The sequence below is a fragment of the Aquila chrysaetos genome, chromosome 1 (assembly GCF_900496995.4).
Source record: "Aquila chrysaetos chrysaetos chromosome 1, bAquChr1.4, whole genome shotgun sequence".
Lineage (NCBI taxonomy): Eukaryota > Metazoa > Chordata > Aves > Accipitriformes > Accipitridae > Aquila > Aquila chrysaetos.
The window spans coordinates 35,748,896-35,771,623 of record NC_044004.1 but is presented as its reverse complement, the minus strand read 5'-3'; the positions used below and the strand labels follow the sequence as shown (position 1 = coordinate 35,771,623).

Here is a 22,728-nt window from a genome sequence, read left to right as displayed (position 1 = left end):
CTGCTTGCCTGAGGACCAACGGGACGCCGCTGGATCCATGGTGGTGACTATCCTTGCAACCCTATCCCGACTGCTTGCTTAATTTCTACCTTTTCTTCCATTCTATCCTATCGCCACCATTTTCCACTTTTGATACTTTTGATAATAAAAACTCTTTTGACTATACGGCATTTGACCTCGTTTGTGTCTTAATCTTGCTCTTGGGATCATATCAAAAACCTTCCCCGACATTGGATCAGGACAGCCTGTCCTGAGGTGCAGTAGCCATCACAAGAAAAAAAGAACTTATCCACAGAATAAGATATGTAGGACTAGCACAACCAACTGCATCCAAACAAGGAAGTCTAATAACTCCAAACAATTTCATAACTGAAACATTTATGACAATAAAATTATCATGAATTCATAAGCATGTGGTCCAACTGATAAGTAATTCTGACCTAGAGAGGCTTCTGAAGAGTCACGTTGTTTTAGCTTTTGTATCCAACAATGCTTATGGTCTACTTCTCTTTTTGTTTGTGGTCTTAGCTCCAAGGCAAATATTTCCAAGCAGCCTGTTGGAGGTCTGTGCACTACTCGTGGGGGAGAGCTGGAAGGCTGCAGCAGTGGCTGATCTGTAACTGACCCAATCGGGCAGCTCAGCAACCATTTTCGGTCAGCATTTGTGGAGGCTTTTGGGCTGGGACAGCACTTTGTGTGAAAACCAACAAAGGGTGGGGGACATATTGAGCCCTAAGAAAATTAACAACCACTTCTTTTAACTACTTTCCTCGGAACATCAATACTTTGAATTTTCATTACATTAATATGAATACATTTTTTTCTCTAATTTAAAAAAAATGTTATTGACATGTTATCCTTTTCCCTACTCTGCAGGGCTTTGAGGATGCAAGAGTGCCCTCATTTTCCACTAAATCATACATATATGTGATCTGCTGCTGCTGCATGCATTTACCATCTTCTGCATTCTGTCTTTTTAGTTATTTACTGATGTTCTGCTCGCTGCTGACTCTGTTAGCTCATACCTGCTTAACTTTCAGTCCAGTGTTCACCCATCAGAGTAACTAAATGGACTAGCAAACAGGCAGCCTTATGGCACAGGTTTTTGAGGAAAACATGAGGATGTTCCCACTTGGAGTTAATCCCAAGGTGGGTGAGCAAAGAATTCCCTCTAGTCTGTGTCTGGTTACAGCTTCTGGTAGCCACAGGTTCTGCAAGTGCCTCTGTGTTGTGGTTTAACCCCAGCCAGCAACTAAGCACCACGCAGCTGCTCACTCACTCCCCCCCACCCAGTGGGATGGGGGAGAAAATCAGGAAAAGAATTAAAACTCGTGGGTTGAGATAAGAACCGTTTAATAGAACAGAAAAGAAGAAACTAATAATGATAATGACAACACTAGTAAAATGACAACAGTAATAATAAAAGGATTGGAATGTACAAATGATGCACAGTGCAATTGCTCACCACCCGCCGACCGGCACCCAGCTAGTCCCCGAGCGGCGATCCCCCGCCCCCACCTCCCAGTTCCAATACTAGATGTGACGTCCCATGGTATGGAATACCCCTTTGGCCAGTTTGGGTCAGCTGCCCTGGCTGTGTCCCCTCCCAACTTCTTGTGCCCCTCCAGCTTTCTCGCTGGCTGGGCATGAGAAGCTGAAAAATCCTTGACTTTAGACTGAACATTACTTAGCAACAACTGAAAACATCAGTGTTATCAACATTCTTTGCATACTGAACTCAAAACATAGCACTGTACCAGCTACCAGGAAGACAGTTAACTCTATCCCAGCTGAAACTAGGACACTCTGTTACAATGGCACTTTGGTACTTCTACTTTCACTACATCCTTTCACTCCTTCCTCCAACCCACCAAGCATTAGCACTTCTTTTGCTTTTTGAGCTACTATTGGGAATCCTCTACATAATTGCCACCTCCAGTCTGGAAGACCGTCGTAATAAAAGGGGAGTGATTGTCTGTAGCTTTTTATGCTTTATAATCAAAGAGGCAGTGAACTCTGTATTTATTAAAGCCATCCTCAGTAAGTCAGTGGTGTTTTTCACATGTACAGAGGTTTCTTGCAAGTACAGCTTACCACAATACACCAGGATATTTTTAAATATTATACTCTATTGAAGTTTTCATTCTTGTAGGGTCTGCAGTGCACTGCCTTGGAAAGGAAGAGGTGGTGCAGTGATTGATGGCAGTTGATTACATCTAGAAAAATTACATGCTCAAAGTGGCTACTACAACTATGTTTCTTGGGCAGTAGCACAGTGAAATTTTCTCCATCATATGACCTGGAACACAGAAGGACAAATCCTCTAAAAATCCACTGTATGTGTATCTTTATCCCACGGCTTTAAGTACTACATGCCTGCCTGGGTCATGTGAACTAAAGAGCAGTATTCATTTGAGAGCCTCACATGTTGAATTGGGCAAATAATTACAAATCTCCCCATATTTATGGTTAATGTGTAGCCATGTGTACTATTTGGTTTTACATTTTAGGTAGTAAACCAGCAAAAAGTAGTTCCCACATTACTAGACAATTTTGTACCCAGTGACATGATTCAACATTGCAGAAATAAGGGATGCAAGTTAGTGCCTTACATTCCAGACAGAAAAAAAAAAGACATTTTCTGTTGAAATAGAAGTGTAAAAGTGCAACTGTATGAGATTTCACTGATTAAAAGCATGAATTAAAAAAGGATGAGAACTGACCTGCAGACCAAAAACTGAAGACAAAGCAAAACCTCAAAATTACATTGAAATAACAATATCAGTTCATTTTAGGGATAGATAATAACAAAGGATAGGGGAAAAGAAAGAAAGGAGAAAAGACAGCATATTTTTTCCATTTTATGCTATTTCGTGTGCTATTGAATGCAGAATCATTACAACAGATTACTTCTGCCAAGAAAAACACATTGGACCATGGGAACTTTTTTTTTTCCTTTTAAATTCAGTATTTAAATATTTTACTTGCTTGTTGCATGTTTTCATTTGTTCTCAAGGTTTTGTGAGTGTTCTTTCTCCTTTTTAAGCACATTATTAGCTAGCCCTGGGAAGTACAGGGAATGGGGGTTCAGGTCAATTCATCACACGCTGTCTCTGCCGCTCCTTCCTCCTCAGGGGCAGGATTCCTCACTTGTCCCCTGCTCCAGTGTGGGGTCCCTCCCATGGGAGACAGTCCTTCACAAACTTCTCTGCCATGGGTTCTTTCCATGGGCCACAGATCTTGAGGCACAGGCTGCTCCAGTGCTGGCTCTCCCATGGAGTCACGGCCATCTTCAGGGGAATCCACCTGCTCCGGTGCGGGGTCCTCCACGGGCTGCAGGTGGGCATCTGCTCCCCTGCTCACCTCCATGGGCTTCAGGGGGACAGCCTGATGTCTCACCATGGGCTACAGGGACATCAACCTCCTCCCCCTCCTTCTTCACTGACCTCTGTGTCTGCATAGGTGTTCCTCTTACATTCTAATCCCCCTATTCACTGCCAGTTCTCCTTCTTAAATCTGTTCTCCCAAAGGCGCTACCACTGTTGCTGATGGGCTCAGCCTTGGCCAGAGGTGGGCCCAACTTGGAGCCGGGGAAGCTTCTAGCAGCTTCTCACAGAAGGCACCTCTGTAGCCCCTCCCCCGCTACCAAAACCCCACTACACAGACCCAAAACACTGAGTAAATAAGCATTTCCATAGCATTACAGAAATAGAGTTCTCCACTTGTCTTTATGAAATGCACAGTTTTACTGCTATGTCTTCAAAGTCCTTGTAGTTGCAGGCAGACAAAACAGTAACAGTAAGGAAGTCTCCTGTTTTCCTTAGATATCCTCTAGTTATTGCTTTTGGTCTCTTACTGAGAGTCAAAGGTTTGCTGTTTGGTATTGGGGTGTATGTTTTGGTATTGGAGTATATGAGGTCATTTGAGGAATGTAGGGCCATGTGCACTCTCCTTGACTTTACAGAATAGTCTAAAAATCAGGAAGTAAGCAAGGTAAAAAAATAAAGAAAAGAACTGAAGGGTTTCAGCTTCAGTTTCAAATGACAACCCTGAGTATTCAAACAATCACAGACCAGCAAAGGAAAGATAAGGGGAAACTCCACTCAGATATACATAATCCACTTAAGCATATATAATAATCCGCTCGGACATACTCATACACACCATTCCACAAGTCAGGGGATAAAAACTCTAAGATTCAGGTTGGAAATGGGGGAGTCATTTCTCCAAGTCTACAGTTGGCTTGTGAAGAAAACCCTTCCCCTCCTTGATGGGGACACTGGTCGAAGTAACTTCCCTGGGATTGAGAGCCCTTACCTGGAGGGGTAAGTGAATATTGTTCATGCTTTAAGTTTGTAAACGCGTCATGCTTGTGGTTGTCTGTGAATCGCTTGTGGTTGTAATAATGTACTACTCTTGCCTTAAAAAATTGCAATAGTGCATTCCTCCATTGTACCTGTAAAACCTGCAATAGTGGCGTGTTAAGTCTGTAAGTGAAGCTCAAATAAATGATTTGCTTGAACTTTGCAGTTAAGTCTGCGAGTGAAGTTCAAGTTGTTTGCGTGAACCTTGCAGTTAAGTCTTTTTCCACTACAATGGGCTGCAGGGAATCTCTGCTCCAGCGCCTGGAGCACCTCCTCCCCGTCCTTCTTCATTGACCTTGCTGTCTGCAGGGTTGTTTCTCTCACATATTCTCACTCCTCTCTCCAGCTGCAATTGCTGTTGTGCAGTGACTTTTCCCCCTTCTTAAACACATTATCCTAGAGGTGCTACCACCATCGCTGATGGGCTTGGCCTTGGCCAGAGGTGGGTCCGACTTGGAGCTGGCTGGCATTGGCTGTGTCCTTGCATGGGGGCAGTTTCTGCACCTTCCCACAGAAGACAGCCTTGCCTGCAGCACGCCCACTACCAAAACCTTGCCACGCAAACACAATACAAGCTGTTACATTGTTTTCAGAATGCACTTCAAAACATTCTCTATGTTATAAATCTTTCATAAAGTCCCCCAGCATAAGAGTACTCAGGGTGAGTTCAGATACTGAGGCTTGGAATTAGCCAAATATTGTTCATTCTGTATGTTCTTCACTAAAGACTACTCTGCATAAGACAAACGGCTCAACTTACCCCAGAGGTATGATGTTTCTCAAAACTCTCTTCCCACGTGATCTGTTACATACCATGTTCTTAGAGTGAACATGGGAAATGAGGAAATATGTCAATATAAGAAAAGCTCATAGGGCTGAGCTTCCAATTACTGCTCTCCTGAGGCATAATTTTGCATAAGGCTACTCTTGGAAATATCCTTCTTTTCAAATGTAAAGTTGAATCTCTCTCTTTCCCCTGCAATAAGTTCTAATGCTAGTCTTGTATTTATGGTGCATATGTGTACTGAGTGATCATTACAGTAGATACTGCAGAGACAATGGGAAAGATAAGAGGATCCCAACAAAATGTTTAAATATGTCTCCACATTTTTGCAAGTTAGATTAGTGTAGTGGGAAATAGTCTGGGCTGTCATATTAAAAATTGTCTGTGGGTTGTTTTTTTTCCCTAGGGAAAATGAAAGGGAGCAGCCTTTATTTTGAATACAATTTGTGATTGCTTCAATACAAAAGAATAAGTGGAAAACTGTTACTACCTCCCTGCCCCCAAATCTTCTTGAGGAAGATTGAAACTGTCAGCCTTTGGAGCCAGAGGGACACTGGATGGATGACAGAGAAAAGAGGCTGATAATAGAAAATTTTGTGCAAGTATTAACTTCATTATTAATGAGTTTTTTCTGTATTAACTAGACAATTTGGACTATTAGACTGTTAAAAGATTAATTAGACTAACAATGGATTCCTAGCTCTGTATGTGTGCTGTGTTTCCTTTTGCCTGTAACAACAATTTTAATGCAAGACTTTGGGAGTCCTTATCCATCCCCGTTTCATCTGAAGCTCTGGATTTTCTGTTTTGTCTCAGCCCTAACTTTAGGCAGTCTCTTGGACAAGGCAGCCCTTCCACTGAGTAAAAAAACCTCCAGAGAGAAATTTTTGCTGCCCTCAGTTTCTTTTGCCTAGTTCTCTTCAGATCCACTTATACTATAGAGTTTGATTTGGAAGATAGGTATTTTCTGTATGTGCAACAAGGGCTGATACCCCAATTTTCACCTGAAGAATACTTTGGCTCCGAACACAGAAGGCAATTTACCCATCTGAAGTGAAATACGAATTTGAAAGATTCAAAAATGTTGAGATTTACATTTATTTCTTCCATACTTTTCTACACTTGTTCCTATATTCTGATGAAATTGTACTTCCTTCTGAAAAAAATGGCTCCAGCACTTTGTTTTTGCTTTATGTTTCCCAGTTACAGAGTTACCACAGTAAAAATTCTTGCTACACATGCAAACAATAGCGACTCCTCTCCCTTAAAAAAAAAAAAAAAGTTTGAAGAATTTTATTTAAATATTACTCTGAAGATTTTCTGCAGAATTGGCTATAAGCCCTTGTGCAGGTATAACACAAATTTACAAGTGAAAAACTAGCTGTGAAACAGGTACAAACATTTCCCTTTCTGAAATCCTTTCAAAATTATACTTTTGTTTAGAAAAGAGAATTTGCTAGTCCAAATCCTACATAAAGGAGAGAGAAAGAAGAATGCAAGCAGGGGACAGCATCTCTAATGTGCATATGATTGCAGATGCTGGAAGCATTGCAGCCCAGGAGGTACAGCATTAAAAAAAATAATCTGTCGGTCAGATCTGTATGTGCAGGGGAAGAGAAGCATCACCGGGGAAGGCAGATGGGTCAAAGAGCTGCTCATACCAAATTGCTACATGCTTATTCTCTTAAAGGGTTTAATCTGATCTGGAACAGGCAAGTCATTCCTCCTGAGGGGGAGTCAATCCCACTTTCAAATAGTGTGTTTATGAGGAATTGGTTTGAAGAAGCAATAAAAGAGCTTAACCATTCAATTTATTTTTCTTTTAATGTCACTGTCCTGCAACCTTTTTTAAAGAAAAATGGCAGTGAAGAGGAAACAAAGAGGGATAATTGAAAAGATGTTATTTCTATGAAAAGGTATTGTAACAAAAATATACTGTTGTCAGTTGTCACCAGTCCAGGGCACCTTCCCCTGTCCTGCAGACTGTTCTGTCATGCTGATCCACTGGCACACCTGGGTGTCTGTCTTCCCTTAATTTCCCTCAGAAACACAGGCTTTCCACATCAGCTGCACTGGTAGGTGCATTACAACACAAGAAAAAGCAAGATTGTGGTACAACGTTTCTGATGGTGTAGTTTCCTGCTATCTTGCTTTGAAAGCAAGAGCGTGCTAAGAGGCAGTTACGCCTCTGTAGCTGTCATGCTGCACAGAAGCTTCTTTTACTTAATTTTTATAAGCAAACCGCCAGACCTATTAAAGCACAGGAGACAGGCCACCAGTTTATTCTACAAAGGTCTGAGAATGTTTCGCAACGTAGCACAAGGAAGGGAGATGGACAAAGGCGCCAATTTCATGACCGTATCAGAAACCTGACAAATGTGATTGTTGGTTGGTGTAAGAGAGGAGAGGTCCCTAAGGCAGAATAGAAGTCATGCTCCAAAATGCCACCAAGTGCATGGTGAATGCAGGGTGAGCACTGCTGAAGAGGTAGAGAGTTGATTTGGAAGTTATACCTGAGCTATTTTCTGCTTCTTGGAATACAAGTGGAATTCAGGGAGATTTCATGGATCTCAGGCAAAAAGCAAAGAATGCCACATAGCACACTGGAGGCTACCTCATTTGAAGATCCTAATATGCTTTTAATAACTCTGCTATTTCGAAGGAGGCAATTTGATTGATGTTTCAAGCAGATGAAGAAGGGCACAGTTTTTTGCAAGGTTAATTGCTTTTGTGGCACACAGAGGAAGTGAGATGTGATTCTTGCTTTACTAGGTATTTTGAAAACAAGAGACTAAGTTAAAGCCGAGATTTTCATTTGCAGTGAGAAAGTTTCCTGTTTACACTTCTTATAAGCAAGTAGGATTTCATTTTAGGATATTGCAGGGAAATACTTTCAAAAAGTATCTGTTGTTATAACTGAACTAATTGCACTTTTATAATTTTTCTTATATAAGCAGCTGAAAGGAATTAGATTACAGATATTTTAATTATTCTGACTTGCTACATTTGAAATGTGGCCGCAGTGTGTTTGTATTTACTGCATCAATTATAGTTATAGAAAGTAGACGGTAATGATAATGCTTGAAGCCATGCACCAAACCTCCAGGAGGGGGATGTGCTAAGGGCCTTGATATTGATTTAAGGAACAGAAGCAGAATTAAGCCTTTTGAAACATGCATAAAGGGGAACAAAAGTGGTTAGGACAACCTCAGTGAGATTTTCTAATACTGAGTGTCTCCTTTCACAGTGGATCCAATAGTGACAGTCTTGACCACTGGACAATCTTTGTATAGGTAGTGGAAAATTTGATTTTCTTGTGGGCAGAATTTCAGTAGGGTACATAAAAAAAAGGATGATAGAATCAGCCCAGCTGCAAATAATTCTGAAGTTGTAAACAATTCTGATGTCTATATCATGGCCAGTTGGATTGCAGAAATATCCCAGATTTGGCTTAGAGTGTTAAGACAAAGCAGTAAATTTAGGACTAGTAGAAAGTGTTGCACAATTAAAATAAACAAAAAATAATTTAAAAATACTTGCTGAAACATTTCCTTGGATTTGGACATGCAGTTCAAGAATTATTTCTGTTGAAACCTAGAATTGAAAAGCTATTTCAAGTTTAGTCATGGTCACTAAAATAGTGATGAAATGTATGTACTTATATTTTTATTACCCTCTTCAACTATTGGTGGCTAATCAGCAAACCATCTTCATCTGTGTCTTTCTTAAAGACATTTCATAAAGCATACAAGAGAAAAAGCAGGGAGAGTAAAAAAAAGCTATCTGAAACATTCATCTGGATAAACTTGAGAACTTTGTCTTTTACAGTCTGTGACTTGTTAGTACCTTATAAGTTTTCCTACCACTTCACAGGTTACTGGGGAACTTTTTCTGCGAATAACTTTTGGTCCTTTTATTATTTGTAAGCAGCTGATTAGAAGTATTCATTACTGAAAATGAATTTTAGTTGAGGTTGGTTGAGCATATAAGTAGACATCTGCTCTTGTCAGGATCAGCACCATTCTTCAAAGTAATTCAGCAAACAGTGATATTTAAACATTAAAGTTAAACATTCAATAACCACAAAAAAACTTTCAGTAAATTAGCAGCCTGAAAGGAAATACAGATTTGCCTCAGTTTTTATATGGCTAATCAAACTAATATTGTATGTATTAAGAAGCTGTTCTGTGTTATAGTGGTGAAAGCAGTGGTCCACACCAGTATTCAAATTATAGCTTTTAACAGTGAAAGGATAGTGAAGTCAGATTATTTCTGCTTATGCAGTACAGTATTTCTTAAGGGATATATTTTCTATCAGTTTCATGGATAAGGTCATTGAGATTTAAACTATATATGATGGGCATAAAAGAAACCCTATTATCAAGACAATGGTATAGAAAACAACTTGAACACAAACCTTTATAGCTTTTAGAGAGAATAACAGAAATAATTGCTCCACAATGAAATAATGTATCATACAAGTTATATAAAAAACAGAAAATAATTTGATTTGGGTGCTTGTTGAGGTGTTTACTTCCTGTAGAACATAGAAGATACACTGCTGAAAGGTTCATTTGAGAGATAAAAATTATTCCTTTGCTGTGTTTTCAGATTTGATCGAATATTTCCTCAGACATGAAGAAAAAAATATTTTTTTTTTTTTTGGTGACAGACTATGTATTTTTGAAGCAGCAGACTGAATTGCTGAATGCATAGAATAATTAAAAATAGAACTATAAACATTAATCTTCTCTACTGTTACCATTTTGATTGCAAAAAATTATCTACTGATCTCTTCTATGATGCCTTACAGGTAAAAAAGAAATAATAAAGCATTCATATATTATATCACACAAGTTCAAGACACACATTCTCAGGCAAACCACATTAATGCCTGGTCAACAGGCATTTCATTGTTGTCTGATCAGCCAATCAATTAGATTGATACTCAAATAAAACTTGTCTAACTAGGAAAACAATATGCAGACCCTGAGTAGCCTAAGGATCAGTTTTAAGAAGCATACAAATAATTTTAATATGTATTTGAGTATGTGCTGGTAATTTCTGGATGTCAATTTTATACATAGTATAAAATTATTCTGTTCTTTTGATATGCTGAAATGTGGTTTTTAATTTGCCCTTTTTTTTTTTTTTTTTTTTTAACATCAGGAACCTGTGATCAGACTGAAACTTATTTCCACTATACCAAGGCACTGTTTTTTGAGAGATATTGTCTGTATCTATATGCAACTGCTTTTATACCTTCAAACACATGCTGAAAACCAGTAATTTTTGCTGCAGCTGTATATACAGGGAGAGATACAAACCCAATCTTCTCTTCATGTCTTGTCAAATGGCCATAGACATGGTGACATGGTGACTGACATCCCTCAGTTTCTCTCAACTTCAGGAATCTTGAGAAATACTCAGGGAACTAAAAGACTGCTCGAAACGCAGACATAGGCAACTCCTTGGAAAGAGGAATGAGCCATCACATCCCTTTTTCTTCAGGTATCTACATGTAAGTTCAGTGCAACTTGTTACTTTGCTAAGTTTCTTCCTGCCTAGTCAGGATAAAGTTATTTTTGAAAGATAAAAAAGGGGGGTGTGTGTGTTACAGTTAGCATTATTGCTAAAAATAAAGCAATTATTTAATGTAATCTTGCAGAAGGATAGTGTTCAGGAGCGTGATATGAAAGCTCCCAAGCGACAATTTCTTAATCACATTTTTATGCCATATTTAGGAAATGAAGAATATATCAAATAGATAAAAATAACTTAATATATTAACTAGTGTAAGATGAAATGTATTAGCTCCATAACTCACTTTGGTCAAACAATATATTAATCCTTGTGATAGGATTCTATAGCATAAAATGTGTAATACATGGCATTCTATTAGGATATTGTAACTTAACCTTTCATTGACTAGCAAAGCATCCCAGATATGACAATGTAATAACATAACAGCAAAATAAGGTTTTTACTTTCCTTAATAACTAACAGAAAGGTCGCCTTAACCTTTCTGGATAATAGGAAAACTTTGATAGATCACAGTACAACTCACTTGCCCTAAACCAGCAAAGAGCAAGTATGAAAATGCATGAGCATGCATTCACATTTGAAGCAAGGCCCTGCTATATTCAAAAGTGGAAGGAAAAAAGATCCATGAAGAAAATGGTGAGACAATAATAATATTAAAATACTGGCTTAAAATTCTTTCAATAAATATTATCAGAATGTTGGTATCTGTAAAGCACTGGCACCATTTTCTTTTTATATTTTCAGTGAAAAAAAAGGCAAGCATTATTTGCACCCTAATTTCCAGAAGATCTAAATTTCAAACATTTAAAAAAAGATGGAATTTTACAATTCTGTGATCAAAAAGTTTGTATAGAACACATATGATTTCCCAAGCGTTCGTCCATTATATTTAGAGACAAAATGCAGTCATTTAAATCTTAATCCCATATCTAGTTTTCATTAAGCATGAATCTCAGTACTGTTCAGAAGAAAAATTGTGTCAATTGTAAAAATTAACAATTGAAATTAAATTGACTTCTTTCTTCTTCCCATCTTCCCCTTTTCTGCAAATATCAGAAGTATGTAATTTTTTTTTTTTTAATTTCATGAATATTTTCATCCAAAAATTTAAAATGCTGAACTGTGTGAGTTGTAATAAGACCATGACAGTTTTGTGTGCTCTCAGGAAAGAGTTTTTAAAGTAAGGCTGACAAAGTATTTTGGTGTCAAAATGATTTTGGATGCAGATCGATGAACATTTTAGAACCTTTAGCTCACATTTGAACTTCAAAAGAAGAAACTTTGAACTAATGAAGTGCAAAAGGAGACTTGATTAAAGAAAATTCTTCATTTAAACCTCAGTAAGGAATAATAGTGTAATTGCTCATAACATAATTCTCTGCTAAATTATTTTTATGTTCCATGCTGATATCTTTACACTCCACAGAAACAAAACTAAAGAAACTAGGAAACTGCTGATTGACTAGAATCACTCTGGATTTTATTCTGTAAGGGGACTTTGTATCTTCAAATGACATAGAGCTTCAGGGAAAAAGAGGATGATTAGCACTGTAGTAATTATTTCTTTTTCATGCTGTTAACAGAACCAGCAGAACCTACAAAACCTGGTGTGAAGTGAAGGGGAAGGCTGTGAGGAAAACAGTGCAGAAGTTACCAAGTAAATACTACATACTGCAGTATTAGATAATGTGTGCACATTTCTGGAATACGTAGTAATTTTCTCAACAGGAAAAGAGGTTGCTAAAGTAAAAACATGAACAGTCACTGCAGGGAAACCACAGACTCTGACCTTGTTTATTTTTGCTTTATTTTTCTACTTTGTTATTGAGTTTTCTCTTTTCACGGACTTACCAGTAACTAGGCCTACTCTTGTTGCTCTCCTAACATCCACCAAACCTAATCAGCCCACAGTTCTGCCTTAAGAAAATTGATTCTGGTTTTTGATACCTTTCGGATGTGGAGTTGGACACACTTTCTGTGACTCAGTCACCACCAATATGCAAAAGTTTACTGAGTCATGAGAATGACTTTGCTGAAGTTTGTCTCCTGATAAAGCCCGATTTCGTTTTGCTTTGGAGAGGGAGGGGAGAACGGAAAGAAGGGAAAGGGGGAATCAACGTCACTGTGAATAACAAACATCTTAAAGAGGAAAGAAAAACTTATTGCAGCAACTAAGTACCTCTCCTTACAAACTTTATTCTGTTCCTTGGTTTTCTGACTCTTCCATTATTTTTCCAAGTATTATAGGATCCTTTCCTTCCTACCCACTTCCTACTCCAGAAGGAGCACAGTTCCCACATGTTCTGCATGGGAACATGTTGGTCTTCACTCTTCCCCAGCATGATCCTGGATGATAGCTGTAAGAAAGGATTCAAACATTTCCATGCAGTGACTGATGACCATTCAAGGACAACGCCAGAAAAAGATACGTGTAGTTTCTCTGGTTAAAGAACAGAACTGGAATGCTGGAAGGCCTAAACGCTGTCAGCATCCAGCAGAGTTTGGATGCAGCATCCCATGATAGTTGGGATGTGGTGCCCAAATCTAATGGAAAAGTCCACAATACTTTGTATTCAGATGATTATATAAAACATGAAATACCTTTTCCATTTCTTTTTGTTCTTGCCACTTCACAAATATAATACTTACATTGATCCACACATTTAGCACTGTCAAAAATATTTCAAATGGTTTTGGTTTAACTGTGACAATTACCTACTATGTATGCACCATGAATGCTTTGCCTTCTGACAAAATCATTGACAGAAGTAGTCTGAAACTCAAATTCCTACTGAATTTTCACTGGAAACAAGACACCTTGAAAGGCTGTTACTCTTTTCCCTGTTCTTCCCTTAAAAGAGGGAAGTGTTTTGTACAGAGATGGAATAGCAAGGTGACAGCCAGTGCATGAAAATCTACTGTATCAATCTCACTAAGTTTGTTTAGCTTAGTCCATAAAATTGCACTGGTTACAGCAGAATCCCATAAGCAGCCATAGAAGAATCAAATACTTGTAAAGTGATATGACGGTGTATGGGTCTCCAGAACACAAATAGTAGCTAGTCTGTTCTGAGGCAGAGAGCCCAAGTAACAGGGACAGAAGAGACTCATTGTACTTAGTACAGAAGAGAGAGCAAGACCTGGGAGAACTTTGGTTTACCCAGTCCAGGGAGCAGCTATCTAATTTTCAAATCAATATTCTAGCTTACTTTATCTTTGGAGGACACCATTTAAGTGTTTGTTTATTTATTTATGTTATATTGGAGCTGCATTCGGATTGCCGAGAGTGAGATGACTAAAAACTGGAGGCCCTTGGGGAGTACTAAGAGAATGGAGGTACTCTGGAGTACTTAGGGAGGGCAGCAGATACAGAATCATACAATCACAGAGTGGTTTGGGTTGGAAGGGACCTTTAAAGGTCATCTAGTCCAACCCCCCTGCAGAGAGCAGGGACATCTTCAACTAGATCAGGTTGCTCAAAGCCCCATTCAACCTGTCCTTGAATGTTTCCAGGGATGGGACATCTACCACCTCTCTGGGCAACCTGTTCCAGTATTTCACCACCCTCATTGTAAAAAATGTCTTCCTTATATCTAGTCTGAATCTACCCTCTTCTAGTATAAAACCATTACCCCTTGTCCTACCACTACAGGTCCTAGTAAAAAGTCTGTCCCTGTCTTTCTTATAAGCCCCCTTTAAGTGTTGAAAGGCTGCAATAAGATCTTCCCAGACCCTTCTCTTCTCCAGGCTAAACAACTGCAACTCTTTCAGCCTGTCCTCCCAGGAGAGGTGTTCCATCCCTCTGATCATCTTTGTGGCCCTCTGGACCTGCACCAACAGGTCCATGTCTTTCATGGTGAGATGCCATGTGCAAGTGCTTTTGGGTTACATGCCATGGAACAGCTTCTTTTTTTAACCAATATCTGAAAACCAATGCATCGAGAGAAAATGTCCTTTTCACAAGACTTTTCTGAATCAGAACAACTGTCAGATATTTTCTCAGTCTCCTTTTTTTTGTGGCTTCGCAAACTCCTCGTGTTTTCTAATTTTCTTCTGTCTTACTGCCTTCCCATAGATTGCCTCAGATTTCTCTGCCTCTTTATTCACTGGAAAGCAAATGCAGTGTCCCATGCTTCAGCAGAGACAAGTTGAATGGAACCAGTCAGCTGCCAGTTTTTTGTCATACAAGGAATTTTTTTAATGAAACTGAGGTTAGCCTTTTTTATAGCAGCACCACATTGTTAACTCATATTCAAGGACTTTGATCCATTCAACCGTGCAAACCTTTTCATCTGCAATGCTGCTGTCTACCCAAGTTTTAATTTAGTATCTGTGCATTTGATTTTCCATATGACATGTAGCACTTTATACTTGTTTTTATCAAAAGTAATTTTGTGGATCAAAGTTCATTTAACTTATCATATCTTATTCAGATTCTGTTCTTCAAAAAATTAATAGCTTTGTTTCTTCTGCATGCATTTTCTTTATTCCATCCATTCAAGCTATTGATGAAAATATTGAACAGAACCAGACCCCAGGGAGACCTCTGCAAAATTCCAATTTAAGTATCTTGACAGCTTGACAGAAAGCCATTTGTGCCTTGGATTTCTTCCAGTTTTTTAGCCAATTCACTATTAGTCATTTGATAATGTGCTGTAACCTACAGATGATGGGTTTAATAGCTAATTCCTAAAAGAACACCCTGACTGCTGTTTCCATATTTGTAATAGTGAGGCCCAGAAGTTTGCCAACAGTGCCATTCTCCTTCACTAGTGGTAATGAAATTTTCTTGTTAATTCATCTTAAACCACCTTTCATAGAGAAAATTTCTCTAGCTTGACATTCTAAATTATCAGTTCCAGATTTGCTGCAACCAATTCTTGTCTTGAACTGCCTTTTGATCCAGCAGCTTTATTGAACAGCTCTTCAAGGCACACAAATAACTATATATGCATTTTCCTCTGCCACAGGGAGGCTGCTTGCTATTCCTGACAGTATTTAAAAAGGGAAGTTTTATATAGCACATCCTATATATATAACATAGGAATTATATATTTCTAAAACTTTGTGCTGAAGAAAACCTGAAAAACAAAGGGATTAGACAATATTTTAGAGTAAGAATCAGAAAAGCTCTTAAGGCCACAATGTCAAACCCACTGCTTCATGCTGTGATGCTCTCTTCATTCACAAGGAAAACAATAATTCAGGTTCACGCAGTACTCAAGTTCTGGCCTCATCTGTATCATCTAGTACATTTATTTTGAGCAAAAATGCTTTTTCCATGGTGAAGCTGCTGCCGCTAATAATAGTTATAAATATGAATGTGTTGCTTACAGTAACTGTAGTCCACACATAATTCAAACTCTTCTAACATGTCTTACCTGAGACAATATAACAGTAAGGTAGAGCGAGTCTCTCAGCAGGTATACTGTACACTGATCACCAAAGTTTATTTTACCCAACTAAAAGGACTTAGAACACAAAGTGCTGGGAGACAGAAGCTATGGCAAGTTTCACAGTGAGGTCCACATCCTAGGAATGGGGAAGCCTGTCTGCAGTTTGCCTTTACTCATAAATAAATTAATGATAAGGTAGAGTTCAATCTAAGATTTAATTTTATCTTCTTGAGGACTGCTCAGGTGGCCTCTGCATTCTTCTATCTGAACCTCGGGCAAATCTTAGCAGAGTTTAGCAAGCTGTGTCTGCATCTGCAAATCAGAATTGTGCTTCTGACAGGATCAATGCCACGTATTTATGTGACAAGCTGACGCAAAATGGATAAGGACCTGATGCACATGTCTACATGTATACAAATCCACTGACAATTTTTTTTTTTTTTTTCCTGATGTTTCACCTCTGTCATCCCACTTCATTTTAAGTTGTGAATGTTGTTATGGTCAGTGGACGAGAATACATTTTGGCTACTTTGGCACTCCACTTAAACAAAAGGACAATTTCTGTAGAAATGCAGAAACCTGGCTACATAATTTTTTCCAAAAGAACTTGTTAGATGAAGACAGAATATATGTTAGCATCACAAAATCTGTGCATTAAAACATGGCACATGGCAAACAAATGTATGTGACAAAAAGATACATTAAACTCACCATGACATATGTATAGGCTAAAGTCTGCTTAAGTTTGGGGGTGCAAACATGAGAACTATTTGAAACTTTAAAATGAATGAGTTCTTTTTTCATGTAAATTCTAATATTTATACACATAAAAGCTTATCCTTCTCCCCAGAAAAGAAGTAGAGACCTACAAAACCGGGAATATTTGAAGATTTTTGTGCATACACAAGTTGAGCTTGTGGAAAATTGTATAAAATCTGCTTCTTATTCTAACTAGCTTGCGTTATCTCTCTCATTTCTAGGTATGCTTACGGTGTCTAAAAGAAATGCTCATCTGCCAACAGTAAACTTGGTAAAAACATCATATTAACCTCTCTAATAGAAGTACTGGAGTGTGTCAAGGCAGTGTAACTAATAACATCTAAATAATGAATGTCTTCCCAAAGTCAGTGATTGAAAACTCCTATTTAAATTTTTTTCAAATCAAGCACCAGTTTCCTACTGTTTTATATCTTAGTTACTGCGGAATGTCTGCCAGCAGCTTAACCTACAGGCAAATTACATTGCTAACAAGTCCAGTAATAACCGTCAGATTCTGAAAATGATCTTCTCTTTTCTACCTAAAATCATCAGAACTTATAGGTTCCTTCACAGATTATTCTCATGAAATAGGTTTTGTTACTTCCTTCTCCAAAAAATAGGGACTCTGTGACTTTTTTTTTTCTGTGAATTGTTGGTTAGCTTATGTTTAAAACTTGAAATTGCTTCATCTCAACTTCCAGCACATTATTTTTAGATGACAACCTGTTACTTTCTTTCAAGTAAACTCTTCATTATATAATTTTTCTTCTATAAATGCAGAACACAGAAGTAATTTGAAAGGGATTGTCTAAAAAATCATGTTACTATGTATATAATTGAAGAATGGTTTCCTTCTATCGGAATTTGGGTAATTAAACAGACTTTAAAAACTACAATATATCATTTTTCAGTGTGTTTACAACTTGAAATACACAGTTACTCAGTATCATTGAAGAACAGATGAATATAACTTCATTTTTTTAATTCCCATTCTAAGAGTGAGCAAAATAAAAGTCTAAACACCAGACTTCTCAGCAAATCTAGATGAGACTTTTCTTTACTTAATATCCTTTGTCATCAACTGAAAAAGTGAAATATATAACAAAAATTACTTTGAATTTGAAAGACAATGGACTACACCATCAATTCAAATTATGTTGGCTTTCAGTTCAGCAGTGAAATGTAGGTAATTCCAAGGGTTTAACTCCATAAATGTTTAACAATAATTATTTACAAGAATATTTTTTAACATACAGCAACACTGTATTTGGGCAGATTTTGACTGAGGAACCACCAGTTGTCAGAGTAGCAATGGGCTAGTTGCTGTAGAATCATCAAAATTTAGTCTTTATGAATACTGAAATGGCTATTTTCTGAGAGGTAAGAATTGCAAAGTAAGAATATATTTGCTGAATTCCAGTACTAAATACTAATATTTGAGCATGAATCCCAGTATTAAGTTTAGACAGCTGATCCCCTTCTCATAGGGACCCAAGAAGTATTCCCTCCTATGGCCCCTGTACTGTGTCTCATTAGACCCTTTTCTGGATAGTTTTGTACCCAAGCTGACTGTAATTTAATTAAGTTATAGGCAGTACCTGCAATCTACATGTCTGAGTGGCTCTTCTTTGACTTAGCACAAAATACATCCTGCAAGAAGGATTATTGCAGCCTATGTTCCTCATGGCATCCCATGTCATTTAGGAGCTGATCCTGTGATTTTACATTCCTCTCTTAAAAAAATAAAGTTGTGGAACTAAAACTTTCAAGGAAAGGTACTATTTAGTAGTTGAAGCCCTAAATTTAGTAATTTACCTGTAACTAACTGAGGTGGTAAGGTAAGAAAAGATCTATGCAGCCTTTGTTTCTCCTAAAGAAAAGAATTTCTTCTTGGCCTCTAGGATAAACATTGCTCCTGTAATAATACTACAGGCATGGGGGTTGCAGAAGCCACAGAAAACTTAGGAGGGAAGGAGAGTACAGAGCCAACAAAATCCCTCTCCCTCTGGCTAGGTGGGTGGCAAGACATATGAGAGCCCGCACAAGGCCCAGGACTTCTGCTGTGTCCTCTCAATTCCTCCTCAGAGCCCCTCTGCCAGCTCCTTTTCAAATCTTGTCAGATCAAGGTTCCCCACACTGAGGCAGGTGGTATTTTACTCTTAAAAATAGTGACAGCAGATGAAATTAGTCGTCTGCATTCTGTAGGACTAGTACACTGGAGGCCCAGAACAAGAGAAAACAGATGGCTCAGAAAAATCTATAAGGGAAAAAAAAAAAAAAAGAACTATAATAGGAGGATAAATGAAGAAATAGTGTCAACTAGATGCTGAGATCCAAGATTTCAGTAACATAGATGGAGTCAAGGAATGGTATCATAAAATGGATAAGCAAGGAAAGGATGTATTAAAACTGAACTGATATCCTTCATGAATAGTGAATAAGAAGGACAACGTAAACAGGGTAACATTAGAAAATCATATTTGGGCAAATCAATTAATTAATCACATGCTTTTGAGATAAGTTTATTGTTTTCTTTATACTTTACTTACAGTACAGGAAAACAATTACAGAAATAAAGTTAAGGCACTTGGTCTTAAAAGTATCGGAAAAGTGTTTGATAATGGCTGGAGGCAGCTTTCCATCCTATGACAATTTGTGTGTGTGGTGGGTTGACCCTGGCTAGACACCAGGTGCCCACCAAAGCCACTCTATCACTCCCCCCCCCTCAGCTGGACAGGGATAGGAAAATATAACAAAAGGCTCATGAGCTGAGATAGGGAGAGATCATTCACCAATTACCATCACGGGCAAACCAGACTTGACTTGGGGAAAATTAACTTAATTTATTACCAATTGACCAGAGTAGGGTAATGAGAAATAAAACCAAATCTTAAAACACCTTCCCCCAACCCCTCCCTTCTTGCTGGGCACAGCTTCACTCCCAATTTCTCTACCTCCTCCCCCACAGTGGGGGTTGTGGTCAGTTCATCACACGTTGTCTCTGCTGCTCCTTCCTCCTCAGGGGCAGGACTCTTCATACTCTTCCCCTGCTCTAGTGTGGGGTCCCTCCCATGGGAGACAGTTCTCTATGAAATTCTCCACCATGGGTCCTTCCCATGGGCTGCAGTTCTTCACGAACTTATCCAACGTGGGTCCCTTCCATGGGCTGCAGTTCTTCAGGCACAGACTGCTCCAGCATGGGTCCCCCGTGGGGTCACAAGTCCTGCCAGAAAACCTGCTCCAGCGTGGGCTCCTCTCTCCACGGAGCCACAGGTCCTGCCAGCAGCCTGCTCCAGCGTGTTCTTCCCACAGGGTCAGAGACTCCTTCAGGCATCCACCTGCTCTGGTGTGGGGTCCTCCATGGGCTGCAGGTGGAGATCTACTTGTCACGACCCGGGATGGACAGACAAGGGAGGTGTCATGGTGAATTCAGAATTGCCTCAGGCTAAATTAAGGTGAAACGACACCAAATGATCAGTTAAAGATTTTATTCATGGGAGAAGCAAACTGAACTTGGACGGTGTTAACAATAGATGGCAGGGTTTCTCTCAGCAGGAATTGGCATGGAACCACCTCAGTAAACCATGTAACCTGTAGTAACCATATACATCAATTCAGGGAAGAAGGAAATCCCTCTCGTTGAGTCACAGGGTTCAGAGCAGACGGCCTTGCTTTCTAGACTCCTCCTCAGAGAAGGGCCCAGGGGTGGCTGGGCCCACTCCTAGTCCCAGACTTGGTCAACGGTTTTATGTCTTAAAGGGGTGAGGTGTAGGGATTATGAAAAAGGAAAGAGAAAGAGAGAACAAGACAGAGAGAGAAAAAGCAAGAGAAAAGAGAAAGATGTCACCAGTCCTGGGTCCAGCATTGGTCCAGTCAGCTGAGGGGTCCAGTTCCGGTGGGCGCACACCCGTGGGGCTTCAGTTTGTGTCCTTTTATAATCCTTGCCCCTCTTTCTGGCAGGCACCCAAACTCATTCGGCTAATTAGTTGTCATGAGCAGTTTGTGAACCTTTGGGAAAATGGGTTGGTGGTCTTGGTGTTCTTTTGGGGAGTAAGTTCTCCTTCCCTGCTGACATGATCTTTCACCATGCATGGTGAGCTGCCCTGTTCAGCATATCAGAACAGGGTTTCAGAACAGAGAGCTGTGCACCCTCTGGCACACCCTTCCCCTCCCGTTGCTTGTGGGCGCTGATCGGCTTCTTTTCACCTGGGGTTCCTTGATATGCAGGGTTCTTCGTTCTGCAGAGTTCATTGTTAAGCAGAACTTGCCCCACTACAATGTTTGAGATATTAATTCTTTCAGTCTCTCATACTGCTCCACCATGGACCTCCATGGGCTGCAGGGGGACAGCCTGCTTCACCATGGTTTTCACCACAGGCTGCAGGGGAATTTCTGCTCTGGTGCCTGGAGCACCTCCTCCCCCTCCTGCTTCACTGACCTGGGGGTCTGCAGGGTTGTTTCTCACATATTTTCACTCCTCTCTCCGGCTGCAATTGTTTTTGCACAGCAACTTTTTTCCCTTCTTAAATCTGTTATCCCAGAGGCACTACCACTGTCGCTGATGGACACGGCCTTGGCTAGCGGTGGGTCCGTCTTGGAGCCAGCTGGCATTGGCTCTGTTGGACATGGGGGAAGCTTCGAGCAGCTTTTCACAGAAGCCACCCCTGTAACCCCCCTGCTACCAAAACCTTGCCACGCAAACGTGATACATTGTAATATCATTTTTTCTCTTCTTACGTGATGGTAAGGAGTTAACTTTTGAAAAAGTGTGTGCAACATGGGAAATTCTCCTTCATTGTACTGGAATCAGTCAATAACATCTAAAATTTTTTTGCAACAAAATTTAATTAAAATTTCAGAATGAAAGAAGTAGCTGTTTGTTGCTACAAAAGTGAAGAACCATTCCAGTTGTTACTTGAGGAATTTATGGGAATTTATTATTTCTTATAGTAATGTAAGTGAATATGGAATGCATATATTAAAAAGTCTTGATATGGTACTAATATAGTAGACATTAAAAGTTGACGTCAAGCATACTTACATTCTAAATGAATATTTTTAAGAATATAAGCATTGAAATTACCAAGCACCAATCAAGATCCTGAACTTAAATAGAGTGGAACAGAGCATTCATTGGTGTTAAGAATATATGAAGTATGGCAAAATTGTTGCCTTTTTGATGCTGGCAACAGCTGATATTGAGACTACAGGAAAAAAATGATAAAAGTATAGAAGCTAATACAGCAAAGAGACTAAACATGAAGAACAGTAAAGGCACAGTGGTCATTCTGAGTGTTAGAAGTGGTCTTTAAGATATATCAGGAAGGCCTATTACAAATAGGAGGCAACTATTTTTTAAGCTAGAACTTTGTTAATACAGGTTTTAATTTATTTAAGTGTATGAATTGGAATGACTATGCAATAAATAAGTGGAGAAGTAAATGCTTAGCTAAGTCCAAATATCTTTTCATGTTCCTATCCTATGTAGTTGGCAGTCTAAGACTAATCCTAGATGATATGCCAAGAACTGTACAGTAAATAAGATGAAGAGTGTCAGAATTCGGACTTTGATTAACTTTCTTGTGCTTAATCACACAGGTAGCATGCATATGACCTGACTTGGAGGTAATAGTAGAAATGGACATTTTGTGAGGAGGGTGTTGTAAGATAGGAGAAATACAGCTTAGGATGCAATCATGGAAACTTGAGGCAAATCCAGTAGTTTTGCTTGAGGCAGTAGGTCAAAAATACTTGGAGTTGGCATAGATACAAATTACACCTTTTAGTTACCAGATTGCAGTCAGCACTGCACTAGGGTTCATCTGCACATGGATGTTACTAACTTCCCTAGCTACACTGCTCTGGAAACCCAACCTACAGG

General features: G+C 39.1%; 1 long non-coding RNA gene across 1 annotated transcript; it reads right to left on the bottom strand.

The window, feature by feature from the left end:
- Positions 1–3,066: 3,066 nt before the first annotated feature.
- LOC121233391 lies at positions 3,067–21,284 on the bottom strand. Its single transcript, XR_005932703.1, has 3 exons — positions 21,261–21,284; positions 7,154–7,161; positions 3,067–3,436 (listed from the first exon to the last, which is right to left on the bottom strand). It is a non-coding gene; the product is annotated as an uncharacterized LOC121233391 (long non-coding RNA).
- Between the last annotated feature and the right edge of the window lie 1,444 nt (positions 21,285–22,728).